Below are 12,889 nucleotides of genomic sequence, written 5' to 3' on the forward strand. Positions count from 1 at the left end.
TATATATATATATAATATATATATATATAATATATATATATATATATTATATATATATATAATATATATATATATATTATATATATATATAATACCCCACATCCTATCAGATCATAATGAAATAAAATTAGAAATCAAGAATAGAATAAAAAACAGATGCTACTTTAACAACTGGAGACTAATATGCTATTGAATGACAAATGGATAGCAGAAGAAATCAAGGAGGATATACAAAAAAACACTGATACAACATGTCAAAATCTATGGGACACTATGAAGGCAGTGCTAAAGGAAAGTTCATTGCATTGAGCTCATTCATTGAAAGAATACAAAGTTGACGAGTAAATGACCTGACATTACTTCTCAAAGCCCTAGAAAAAGAAGAAAAGTCAACACCAAAGCAGTAGAACACAGGTAATAATTAAAATCAGAGCTGAAATCAATGAAATTGAAACAAAAGAAACAATTCAAAAAATAGACAAAGAGTTGGCTTTTTGAAAAAATAAATAAAATCAATAAACCCTAAACCAAGCTAATGAAGAGAAAGAGACAGAAAACTGAAATTGCTAAAATTCATGATGAAACAGGAAATATTGCAATGGAAACTACTGAAATAGACAGAAGATAATTAGAAACTATTTTGAAAATTTGCACTCCAATAAAATAGAAAATCTTAAATACATGGCAAATTTCTAGAGACCTGATCTACCCAAACTGAATCAGGAGGACATACACAATTTAAACAGATCTCTTTCAAACAATGAAATAGAAGATGCTATCCAAAGCCTACCAACCAAGAAAAGCCAGGATCAGACAAATTCTCAGCTGAGTTCTACAAGACCTTCAAAGAAGAATTAATACCAAAACTCCTCAAATTATTCCATGATATAGAAAAGGAGGGAACCCTTCCAAACTTATTATAGGTTAGTATCACTCTGATACCAAAACCAAACAAAGATATATCAAAGAAAGAAAACTTCAGACCAATATCCCTGACAAACATAGATACAAAAATTCTCAATAAAATTCTGGCAAATCACATACAAAAACATGTTAAAAATACAGTGCACCATAATCAAGTGGGGTTCATCCCAGGGATACGAGGTTGGTTCAACACATGGAAATCAATAAATGTAATTCTTTTTTTTTAATAAATGTAATTCATCACAGCAATAGACTTAAAGACAAGAATCATATGATCATCTCAATAGATGCAGAAAAGCATTCAACAAAATAGCACATCTTTATGTTCAAAACACTAGGAAAACTAGGGATAGTAGGAACATACCTCAACATTGTTAAAGCTATCTATGATAATCCTAAGCACAACATCATTCTAAATGGAGAAGAATCAAAAAGCATTCCCTCTAAAAACTGGTACAAGACAGGGATGTCCTCTTTCATCACTTCAATGTCGTCCTTGAAACTCTAGCCATTTTAGCCTCTAGCCTACAAATAGGAAAAGAACTCAAACTATCACTATTTATCAACAACATGATTCTATATTTAGAAGATCAAAAAACCCCAGAAAAGTTCTAGAATAATTAATGAATTCAGCAAAGTGGCAGGATATAAAATAAATATCCATAAAATCAAATGTGTTCCTATACATCACTGATGAGTCCGCTGCAAGAGAAATTAGGAAAACTACCCCATTCACAATAAACTAAAAAAAAAATCTGGGGATAAATCTAATAAAAGAGGTGAAAGACCTCTACAATGAAAACTACATAACACTAAAGAAAGAAATTTCTCGCTCTTGAATAGACAGAATTAACATTATCAAAATGGCCATACTACTAAAACTGTTATACAGATTTAATGCAATTCCTATTAAAATCCCAATGATATTCTTCATAGAAATAGAGAAAGCAATAATGAAATGCTTTTGGAAAAATAAGAGACCCAGAATAGCCAAAGCAATTCTTAGCAAGAAAAGTAAAGTAGGAGGCATCATAATACCAGACCTTAAATTATAATACACAGCCATAGTAACCAGAACATGGTATTGGCACCAAAATAGACACAAAGGAACACAATAGAAAAACACAGAGACAAACCCACATAAATAGAGTTATCTTATACCAGACAAAGGTGCCAAAAACATACATTGGCAAAAAAATAGCCTCTTCAACAAATGGTGCTGGGAAAACTGGAAATCCATATGTAGCAAAATTAAATTAAACCCCTATCTCTCACCTTGCACAACAATCAACTCTAAGTGAATCAAAGACTTAGGCACTAGAACAGAAGTAAAAGTAGGCCCAAATCTTTATCATGTCAGCTTAGGACCTGACTTCCTTAAAAAGTCTCCTAAAGTGCAAGAAGTAAATTCAAGAATCAGCAAGTGGGATGAATTCAAACTAAAAAGCTTCTTCACAGCAAAGGAAACAATCATATGAAGAGAGAGCCTACAGAATGGAAGAAAATTTTTACCACATGCACCTCAGATAAAGCACTAATCTCCAGGAAATATATAGAACTCAAAAAAACTTAACACCAATAAAACAAATAACCCAATCAATAAATGGGCTAATGAACTGAACAGACACTTCACAGAAGAAATACAATTGATCAACAAGTATATGAAAAAATGTTCAATATCTCTAGCAATTAGAGAAAGGCAAATCAAAACTACACTGAGATTCCATCTCACTCCAGTCAGAATGGCAATTATCAAGAATACAAGCAATAAATAAGTGTTGGCGAGGATGTGGGGGGGGAAAGGTACATTCATACATTGCAGGTAGGACTCCAAATTGGTGCAACGACTCTGGAAAGCAATCTGGAGATTTCTCAGAAAACTTGGAATGGAACCACCATTTGAGCCAGCTATCCCACTCCTTGATTTATACCCAAAGTACTTAAAATCCATGTCAATGTTTATAGAAGTTCAATCCACAATAGTTACACTATGGAATCAACCTAGTTGGTTCATCCTAAATGAATGGACATAGAAAATATGGTGCATATACACAATAGAATATTACTCAGCCTTAAAGAAGAATGAAAGTATGGCCTTTGCCAGTAAATGGATGGAGCTGGAGAATATTATGGTAAGTAAAATTAGCCAGTCCCAGAGAACAAAAGGCTGAATGTTTTCTCTGATATGCAGAGAAAAAAGGCAGGGCTAGGGAAGAATAGAGGTACTTTGGATTATTCAGAGTGGAGTGAATGGAGAGCAGAGGGTCTGGGGGTAAGAAGGATAGAAGACTGAATTGGACATTATTACCCTATGTACATATATGATTACACAAGCTGTGTAACTCTACATAATGTACAACCAGAAGAATGAGAGGTCATTCTCCATTTATGTATGCTGTGTCAAAATGCATTCTACTGTCACGTATAACTAATTAGAACAACAAGAGAAAGGATTTGAAGAACTACCATAGAGCTACATTAATTAAGACAAAGTGACATGGGAGGAGGGATAATTAATTAAACCAATTGAGAAAAATAGAGTCCAGGACAGACTCACAGAAAAATACCACACAACTCATTGGTGAAAAGGATCATAATTTAAATGTTCTTTTCAACAAATGGTATTGAGTAAGTTAGAAAACAAGATGAAACTTCATTCATGTAATCATGTAATACACAAAAATCTATGTGGGATGGATCATCAACTTAAATTTAAAAAGTAAAACAATGATGTTCTTAAAATAAAGTATAAGAATATCTTCATGATCCTGGTATGGGCAAAGATTTCTTTTAAAGGATATTAAAAGCACTGTCAATCAAAGAAAAAAATTAGATTTAATTGAAATATAAACTTTTTTTTTCATCAAAGAGATCATTTAGGTAGTGAAAAGTCATGACATAGACTAAGAAAATAAGTTCAACAAAATGAATTTAAAAATGTTCCAGAATTATTTTAGTAAAATAGCTCAATAATTTTCTATCTTTATTGTTTTCTAATACATACAATTAAGGCTATAAATTACTAAGTACTGCACTGGATCTATCTCACAAGTTCTGACATATGATAGAATATATATATGTATATATATACACACACACACACACACACATATATATATGATAGAATACATACATATATATTCTATCAGTTTATAATCTATTAGGTATCAGTCACACATGAGAAGTGTCAGGAATTTTAGAAAATACTTAGTACAAAACAAATCAGTTAATCAACATCCCTGTCTTGGTGGCACAGCAAGTCCTGATCCCAGTTCTATAAACTATATCTTCTAAAGATCAGAGGAAGCTAGACAAACTCAGGTGGTAAGAACCAAAGGGCAAGGATATGGTTGCTCAAAACAACTTAATTGCTAAAACATCTTAAGTAAGACCCTGCACAAACAATGCTGATCAGAACGTAGCCCAAGATAAACACAAAGCAACCATAAAACTCATGATGGTCACTAGACCTTGAGTCCCTCTGATTAAGACCAAAGCCTGCCAACCATAAATTCTATAAAACAAGGCCTAATTAGAACTTTTTAACCAGACCTGGATGATCCTGAGTTGCCCTTAGATTTTTAGCAAGGTCTTATAATATCAATGTAATTGTAGCTTTGTCTCCCTCCTTGTGGATTAGATACCTATGGGTAAAAGCATGCACAGTAGAGATTCAAGAATCTAATGAAGTCTGTCAGTCCATACTTGGGCAGGACCTTCTAGCAACTTCTCCTCCTGCCGCAATAAAACTGAGCTCATAGAGAAGTGAGCTGTCAATGACTTGTTTGAGATGACCCACCGTCTCCCTTGGGGGTGTCTTCTTTCTTAATAATCTTGTACTTTTACTACATTTTGTGCCTTGCTTAAAACCTTTCTTGTGAGAACACAAGAACTGAGAAACACAGAACAATCCCCACTAACATTAGCATGGTACAAGACCTCACTAACATATTTATATGGAAAACAAACAAAATAAAACTTATGTCCAGAATGTATAGAAAACTCTAACAGCTCAATAATAAGAAGGCAAACAATCCCATTTAGAAATGTGGAAAAAATGTTTGAATAAATAGTCCACATAACATATAAGGATGTGCAAATTGTCAAGAATCATATGAAAACGGGGTTCCAAATTATAGTCTGCAGGAAAATGCAAAATAAAATGACTTTGAAGTGCTACCCATCCAACTAGAATAGCTACAATTAAAAATACAACAGCAACTGGCAAAACCAAGGACGCTGAAATGTGGACTGACTAGAGCTCTCAGCAGTACTAGTGGTCCTGTAGGTTGGCAAAAATCACTATGGAAAAGTGCTTGGAAGTATCTAATAAAGTCAGTAAAGAGAGGGGAAAAAACAAAGAGCAGAAATGAGTTAGTGGCTACAAAGGCAGAAACACTAGGACTGGCAAGTCCTATAGGAAGGAGCATGCCAGAATCTACTCTAGGACTCTAGGATGTGGCCATTTCTAGAGCAGCTGTTTTGTTCCATAGTAACAGCCTGACTACCTGAGTTACAGCTGTAGAAGAACTGTGTTTTATTTTCCTAGGAAGGCTTTTGAGACTATTTCCTTATCTTTCTTATTTACACTTGACTTTTTACAATAACCTCTTATTACTAGAAGTAACTTGAATTTGTATAATTCCTGCAACTTGTTGTGTTTACCTGACCACATCCTTTTCATCTTTGGTCTTTCTGGGTACCACTCCTTAGACATTCTGATTAAATATAGTCTTTTATTCCTATAGTCTTGCCAACTCAATCTGCTACCTCTATGTGGGGCCATGATCCATCTAGGAAAGATAATTCAACATGATCTTGCAGGGATGGAGCATGCAGGGATCTATCCAATCAATGTCATTCCCATAACTCCTCCTGGGGAAGAAGGCAAACTCTTTCCATGAGATTACTGGTTTGAACAAGTGCTGGCGAGGATGTGGGGAAAAGGGTACACTTGTACATTGCTGGTGGGACTGCAAATTGGTGCAGCCAATTTGGAATGCAGTATGGAGATTTCTTGGAAAGCTGGGAATGGAGCCACCATTTGACCCAGCTATTCCCCTTCTCGGTCTATTCCCTAAAGACCTAAAAAGAGCATGCTACAGGGACACTGCTACATCGATGTTCATAGCAGCACAATTCACAATAGCAAGACTGTGGAACCAACCTAGATGCCCTTCAATAGACGAATGGATAAAAAAAATGTGGCATTTATACACAATGGAGTATTACTCTGCATTAAAAAATGACAAAATCATAGAATTTACAGGGAAATGGATGGCATTAGAGCAGATTATGCTAAGTGAAGCTAGCCAATCCCTAAAAAACAAATGCCAAATGTCTTCTTTGATATAAGGAGAGTAACTAAGAACAGAGTAGGGTCGAAGAGCATGAGAAGAAGATTAACATTAAACAGGGATGAGAGGTGGGAGGGAAAGGGAGAGAGAAGGGAAATTGCATGGAAATGGAAGGAGACCCTCAGAGTTATACAAAAGTACATACAAGAGGAAGTGAGGGGAAAGGGAAAAATAATACAAGGGGGACAAATGAATGTCAGTAGAGGGGGCAGAGAGAGAAGAGGGGAGGGGAGGGGAGGGGAGGGGGGATAGTAGAGGATAGGAAAGGCAGCAGAACACAACAGACACTAGTATGGCAATATGTAAATCAATGGATGTGTAACTGATGTGATTCTGCAATCTGTATATGGGGTAAAAATGGGAGCTCATAACCCACTTGAATCAAAGTGTGAAATATGATATATCAAGAACTATGTAATGTTTTGAACAGCCAACAATAAAAAATTAAAAAAAACAAAAACAAACAAACAAACAAAAAAAGAGATTACTGGTTTGATTGACTTAAACCTGTAGCTGCTGGTGACCACCTTTGCAATTCAAAAGGAAGAAAGCCTTGCTTGAGAATGAAGTTAACAAAAAACACAGATGGAGAATGAGGGGAAAGTGCAAGAAAGGTTGCTAATAACATTGTTGAGGCCTTGGATCCAGCACAGTGGCTGGACCCATAATCACTTGTTTTTTTGCTTAAAATAATTTGTTCTAGATTTCTGCACTTGTAACTTAAATTGTCCTAACACTCGACTACTACAAAACAAACAATTTTAAGTATTCTTCTTAAAAAGCTCAGTCTTTTTTGGCACCTCATAAGATCTTTATATAGGCTTCCCTAAATGTTACACTTTTTTTCCTTTCAAGTTCAGGCTTATGAGATGATTTCTATATCATGCATCAACACACATAGATTTTTTTCTCAAATATATGAATTTGTATTAAGAATTTTAGAAGATCCACTCAAGTCGTTTAATTTTAAATTGGAGAGCCTACTAAAGTAATTTGGCAGCACTGTGTACATTCAGTAATTGTAATGCAAATAGAGCTTTCCTGAAGTACTATTCTTTCTCCTCTGTGGGGCCTTTGGGTACGGGCTGCTGAGATGAGATTTACAATTACTGGCACAATCAAAATGCTCAGAAAGATTAGGGCTCTTAGAAACTGTTGAATTCTCATGTTTTTTCAAATACTTGGAATTCAGTTCTTCTGAATGTTACTCTCAATTTCCCCCACAGAATCCATGAATAAAGGACATGAAATCTCAGCGATGCCAACAGAGCCTGCAGAACAAGTGTTGAGCTAATCTCCCTTTCACCCTGTGATCTGCTCCCAGACTTACCCCTTGGCTCACACTCAGTGTGTGTGTCTTGCTCATGAATGTGCTTTCATTCCTGCAGCACAGATGCTGAATGGATTCTCTGGGGCTTTCAAGGGGCCCAATATGGCCCTAAGAAAGCCTGAAGCTTTTATTGTTATGGTTTTCAATTCCAGTTTCATAGGAGTGAATTTTGCCATGGAATCTTTAGTTAATACTTATCAGTGGTTCAGGGGACTTTAGAGACTGTCAATGACTGGATTCATCTTCCCTCTAAATTCAAGAGTCCTAACTAATGAAATGTACAGCTTTCGGAAGGAGGCTATTCAGAGAATAAACCTGCAGTCTCTTGGCAATCAAGTATTCTCACGATGGCTTTGTAGGTTTTGTGTATTGAACTTTCCTCCTCTGCCTGGACTATGGTAAATTGCATTCCCTTAAGATATGCTGCTGAAAATTGACAACTTTCCAGGAAACAATCAACAGGAATCTTTTGGCTTTCTGCCTTGCTCATTTTATTTCTAAAAATTGATAGCATAGCACTGACCCAGGACTATGTGCCAAGTTGAATTTATAAATACATAATTATTGGAGTAAATTCAGCAAGATTACATCTAAAGTTCTCCAAAGCCCCCCAACCCTCCCCAAATAAGAAGCATGTCTACCTTTGATCAGAACCACTTGTGACTTAATACTTGCAAGTAATTTTTGCTAAAAACATTGTGTTTTCTTCTTACTAATGCTCATCATTATATCTCTGGAATGTAAAAATAAATGTTTCTTGAATATGAGAATAAACTAATTGATGAATCTAGTTCATCATGAGAGTTTTTTTTTAAAGATTCTCTGGCATTTAAGATAAATCTATTATTATTATTTGTACAGTCTAAAATTTTAGTGTCAAGTAGTCTGCAATTTAAACTTTGCTGTTTTGCATGAGTACAAACCCTCCTTTTTTTCACAATCACAGGATGTCTTCTTTTTAAAGAATTGTTCTTGTCTCAGATTTTGTCCAAGAAACCAAAAATGTGGTGATTGAAAAGTAAAACATAATCTCCATTTTCTTGCCTTAGGATTGGCCAGTAATAATGTAGCTTGAGAAAAATTTCCTTTCATTGATTGGTGAAATTTTCATGGATGGATATACAGTTTTTTATAAATGCTAATCTGCAAAACCAAGCCAGACATGGAATGTTAAATTAGAGGTAAATCTCATTTCCCCAGGGGGACAATATATTCTGCAAGAACAGAGAAAAAGTTTCCAGAGCTTTTACCTTGCTCTACACATCATATCCTTGGATGGTCTTATCTACAATGTATCCCAAGGCCAGGTGCAGTGACATACCCCTGTAATCCTAGCACCTCCAGAGGCTGAGGCAGAAGGACCAGCTTGGGTAACTTAGCAAGACCCTGTCTCAAAATTTTAAAAAAATATAGAAAGGGCTGGGACTGTAGCTGAGTGTTCTTGGGTTTAATTCCCAGTACCACATAAATAAATAAATAATATATATATATTAGACATAAATATTTTACTCTATACCACGTATTATACATTATATACATGATAATGTGATTTTTACATATAAAGTGATTTTTTGGTATTTATTCCATGCAAACCATAAATTCATTTTTAGAATTAAAATTATTTTAGTGAGATATTAAAGTGCTTTCTTCTTCTTACCCACAGCTTCATTATTGCCATAGTCTAGCCTCCTGATCACTCTCAGAAAGCCTGTGGCAGGGGCTGGGGTAGTGGCTCAGTGGTAGAGTGCTCATCTAGCATGTGTAAGGCACTGGGTTTGATCCTCAGCACCACATAAAAAAATAAATAAATAAACAAAATAAAGGTATTGTGTCCATCTACACCTAAAAAAAAAATCTTAAAAAAGAAAAAAGAAAGCCTGTGGCACTTAGCTTGTCTTCTTCTTCCTTAGCTGTTCACCATGGGAACACCCAACTGTTCCTATGGATCCCAACCAAATACCTTAGCTTCACTGATTTTCATCTACAATCCACAAAAACAATTCACATGAGTTTTACTCTGGACCATGTTATAATTTAAAACTTTTTTCCAACTGATACCATAAACATAAATAGTGTATTTTTGGTTAGTAACCTCTAATTTTCTCAGCACAGTCTTTCTCTCATTATATTCAATCATATCTACTTCTATGAAGCATTAGATTTTTCTTCCCATTTACCACCTCCCCTTAGATGATCCATCACTATATTTACTTACTTATCTTCATGTCTTTCTGGATCCACAAAACCACAACCCAGGACCATGCTGTCATGTTTCTCTTCTGATTCTATTCAGAGTTGGGTGAGAATGTTGGAAAAGATTATGCAGCATTATAGATTAGAAAGACTGACAACTAATGATCACCAATCGCAATGTTGATCTCTCTCCTAACTGACCTAAGTCAGCAGATGACTTTGTTCCTGACTTCATTGAGAAAAATCCATGTGATTGCATGAGCAAATCCTTATCTGATCACCCTTGCTACCTACAAATGCATCTCCTCTGCACCCTCCCTTGTCTTCCTTCTTGCTGTCTCAATAAGTGAGTTTTTAATTTTGTCTCACCCTCCTTCCTGAGGGATCTTTATCCTTCTCTTCTTCCTTTAACTTGCCTGTTGCACAAGCTCATACTTCCTCAATAAATATTTAGCAAACAGTTTTTGCTCTGTACACTCCTGCCACCTTCTTCTGGGTAAATCATTGCCTTTCTTGAGAAATGAAATGTCCTCCACTTGAGCGGGGGCTCAGCATTATCTTCCATGTTTTACATAATCCTACCTGCCCATCACAGTGGATTGCAGGGAAAAATCTCTAGATCACATTGGGAATAAATTGAAGATAGGACCCAAGGACCTGGGTATTCATTCACAGGTGCTATATCTTGAAGTATTAAAAAGCTCTTTCTCTGAGAGAATGAGATGATTGCTTTGTGTTCTAAAAGGAAGAGAAGACCTACCTACACAAAAGAGGAGAATAAGAGGAGCAAACAAGAGGGAGACCAGCTGGACTAGGGCAGTGAGTACCATCTCCAAGCAACTCCAAGGTTGGGGAGGAGAGGAGAGAGCCAGGGAGAGAGAGGGGAAGGATATTTTAAGAGTAGGAAATGTCTTCCTTTAGTGTTTGTGTTATTGTCATCTCTCTCCTCCTCTGTCTTCCCACAAATCATCATGAAAGATTTTCTAAGGGAATTTTGTCCTTGATGTTGGAATTTAAAGAGGAGTAGAGTCTCATATATGCATGGTTATGGCACAACACAAAGATCTCTCACATGAAGAGAGAATCAGAAGAGGTCATGAGGCTGTGAATCTGACCACCTGCATTGCAGACCCTCAAATTGATAGAAGTTATTGGTAAAGCTTGGGCCTTCCCGTGTGATGGATGGCAAAACCAGTCCTGGATGTAAAATGAAATTATAAGAACACTGTCCTGAAAAACTAATGCCTGGGGAAAGGGAGACTTCCCTTCCCTTTCAGTCAGCCCTTCTTCAGGAAAACCTAATTAACACCACAGGCCCCTACCTTTTGGATTGTAAATAACTACCTCCAGGAATCCAACTACTCCCCTTTGAAGTGTAAATTGTCTGGCTGGCACAAGGCCCTGGTTTTGATCCCCAGCATGCAAAACAAAATAAAAAAGAAATACAGGATGGCATAAAAGGTTGAATGTAAATAAAAATCATAAAGGAAGTGAAATAAATTAGAATAACCAGCTTCATGGTTTCAGGCCCAAGACTAGAGACTTAGAGGCCTGTGAGAAGAAATGGGTTTTCCCCCTTATCTTACTGTGCTTCTGTAAACATGCCCCCCCCCCCACTAGAAATCCTCGTGCAGGGCCTTCTATCCTGTACACTAGAAAGGTACCAGATAGCCGATGTATGTTGTGAGAAAGTGGGGATGGGGGCTCAGAATTTGGAGTTTACTCCTCGCCCCCCTCAGCCCCCTGCCACTGGCATAAAAATAAAGTTTGAGTTCTCCCCCTCTCCAAGTGTCATTTACTATTTCTTGACTGATTCCTGCAACACGTGGGGCTCACGTTAATTTTACCATTTTCTCTGAAAGAAGACCCTGCCAACAGTGTTATATGCCCAAGTCAATAAATGGTAATCCACAGGCAATTCTGAAGCAATGATTCTTTTTTTGAAGCAGTGATTCTTAAAATAAGATTTGTAAGCGCTAATGAGATTTGAGGATTCTCTTTATGCAAGTCTTTCTTTTATTCTTCTAGGTGCCTAATGCACAATTACATAGACTGCTTTCACTAAACAAATACTTAAAAGACTCCTAAATTGTTGATCATAATCAAGAATTAACCAGTTGCCAGAATTTACTGAAGAATCTTGTACAGATATCTAGCTGTCCCTGAATGCTAAAAATTTCCCATTGTGCAGCTATGCACATAAGGACCAGGATTTCCATAATTTTCAGATTGAACTGTCTTTATCTGCATCATCAATGTTGACATGAGTGGGTCACAGTTTCAATTGCTGCTGTTTTTAATATAATAAATATAAATGAATGATGTTTTACTCTAGATCATTTTGTTTCATATAATTTTGTGTAATTGCTCCAATGTTACCATTTTTATGTTAATGTTGGCCCTCTTCTAGTCGTTGTTATCACTAAGTTCTCTTTGCCTGTGGGAGGTGGGAACAGCTTGGATAGGTGGGCTGCAGCACTTTTTGTCCTATGTTGGCAGAAATTTGAGCAATTTTATTTCTTATACTTTTTAAAGCATGTCAATTGTTATTTTCCCCCTTTTTTTTTATTTGAGCAATTTTAAAACTACTGAACTAAGATATTTTGGTAATGCCTTTGTAAGAAGTTTTTCAATTTGGGCTTCTAATAGACTGAAGTGGTGGAAAGTTGTCTTCACTTTCACTTTGGAAAAGTCAACAACCCCATCCTGAAGTATCCTTTCTTTTGTTTCTCTACAGTGGTAGTGATGTTCTCTCATTTATTTTTTATTATAGAAATTTGGACATGTTGTATTCTTTTTCTTTTCTTTTTAAAAATTTATTTATTTGTTCTAATTAGTGTATTCTTTTTCTTGATAAGTAAAAATTTATCAATTTTTATTGACCTTTTCAAAGAACCAACTTTTGATTTTGTTTATTTTTCTATATAGTTTTCTATTCTCTATTTCATTAATTTTTTTTAATACTAGGGATTGAACCCAGAGTCACTTAAATACTGAGCCACATCCTCTGCCCTTTCTCTCTCTCTCTCTCTCTCTCTCTCTCTCTCTCTCTCTCTCTCTTCTTCTTCTTCTTCTTCTTTTTTTT

General features: G+C 35.9%; 1 long non-coding RNA gene across 1 annotated transcript in view; it reads right to left on the minus strand.

Moving 5' to 3' along the window:
* Positions 1-8,140: 8,140 nt before the first annotated feature.
* The window catches only part of LOC125612980, an 18,819-nt gene continuing 14,070 nt past the window's right edge, over positions 8,141-12,889 (minus strand). Inside the window, exons 2-3 of the long non-coding RNA XR_007343479.1 lie at positions 9,827-9,896; positions 8,141-8,754 (exon numbers count right to left, since the gene is read on the minus strand). This is a non-coding gene — a long non-coding RNA (uncharacterized LOC125612980). The remainder of the gene's footprint in view (positions 8,755-9,826; positions 9,897-12,889) is intronic.

The sequence above is a fragment of the Marmota marmota genome, unplaced genomic scaffold (genome assembly GCF_001458135.2).
Source record: "Marmota marmota marmota unplaced genomic scaffold, marMar, whole genome shotgun sequence".
Lineage (NCBI taxonomy): Eukaryota > Metazoa > Chordata > Mammalia > Rodentia > Sciuridae > Marmota > Marmota marmota.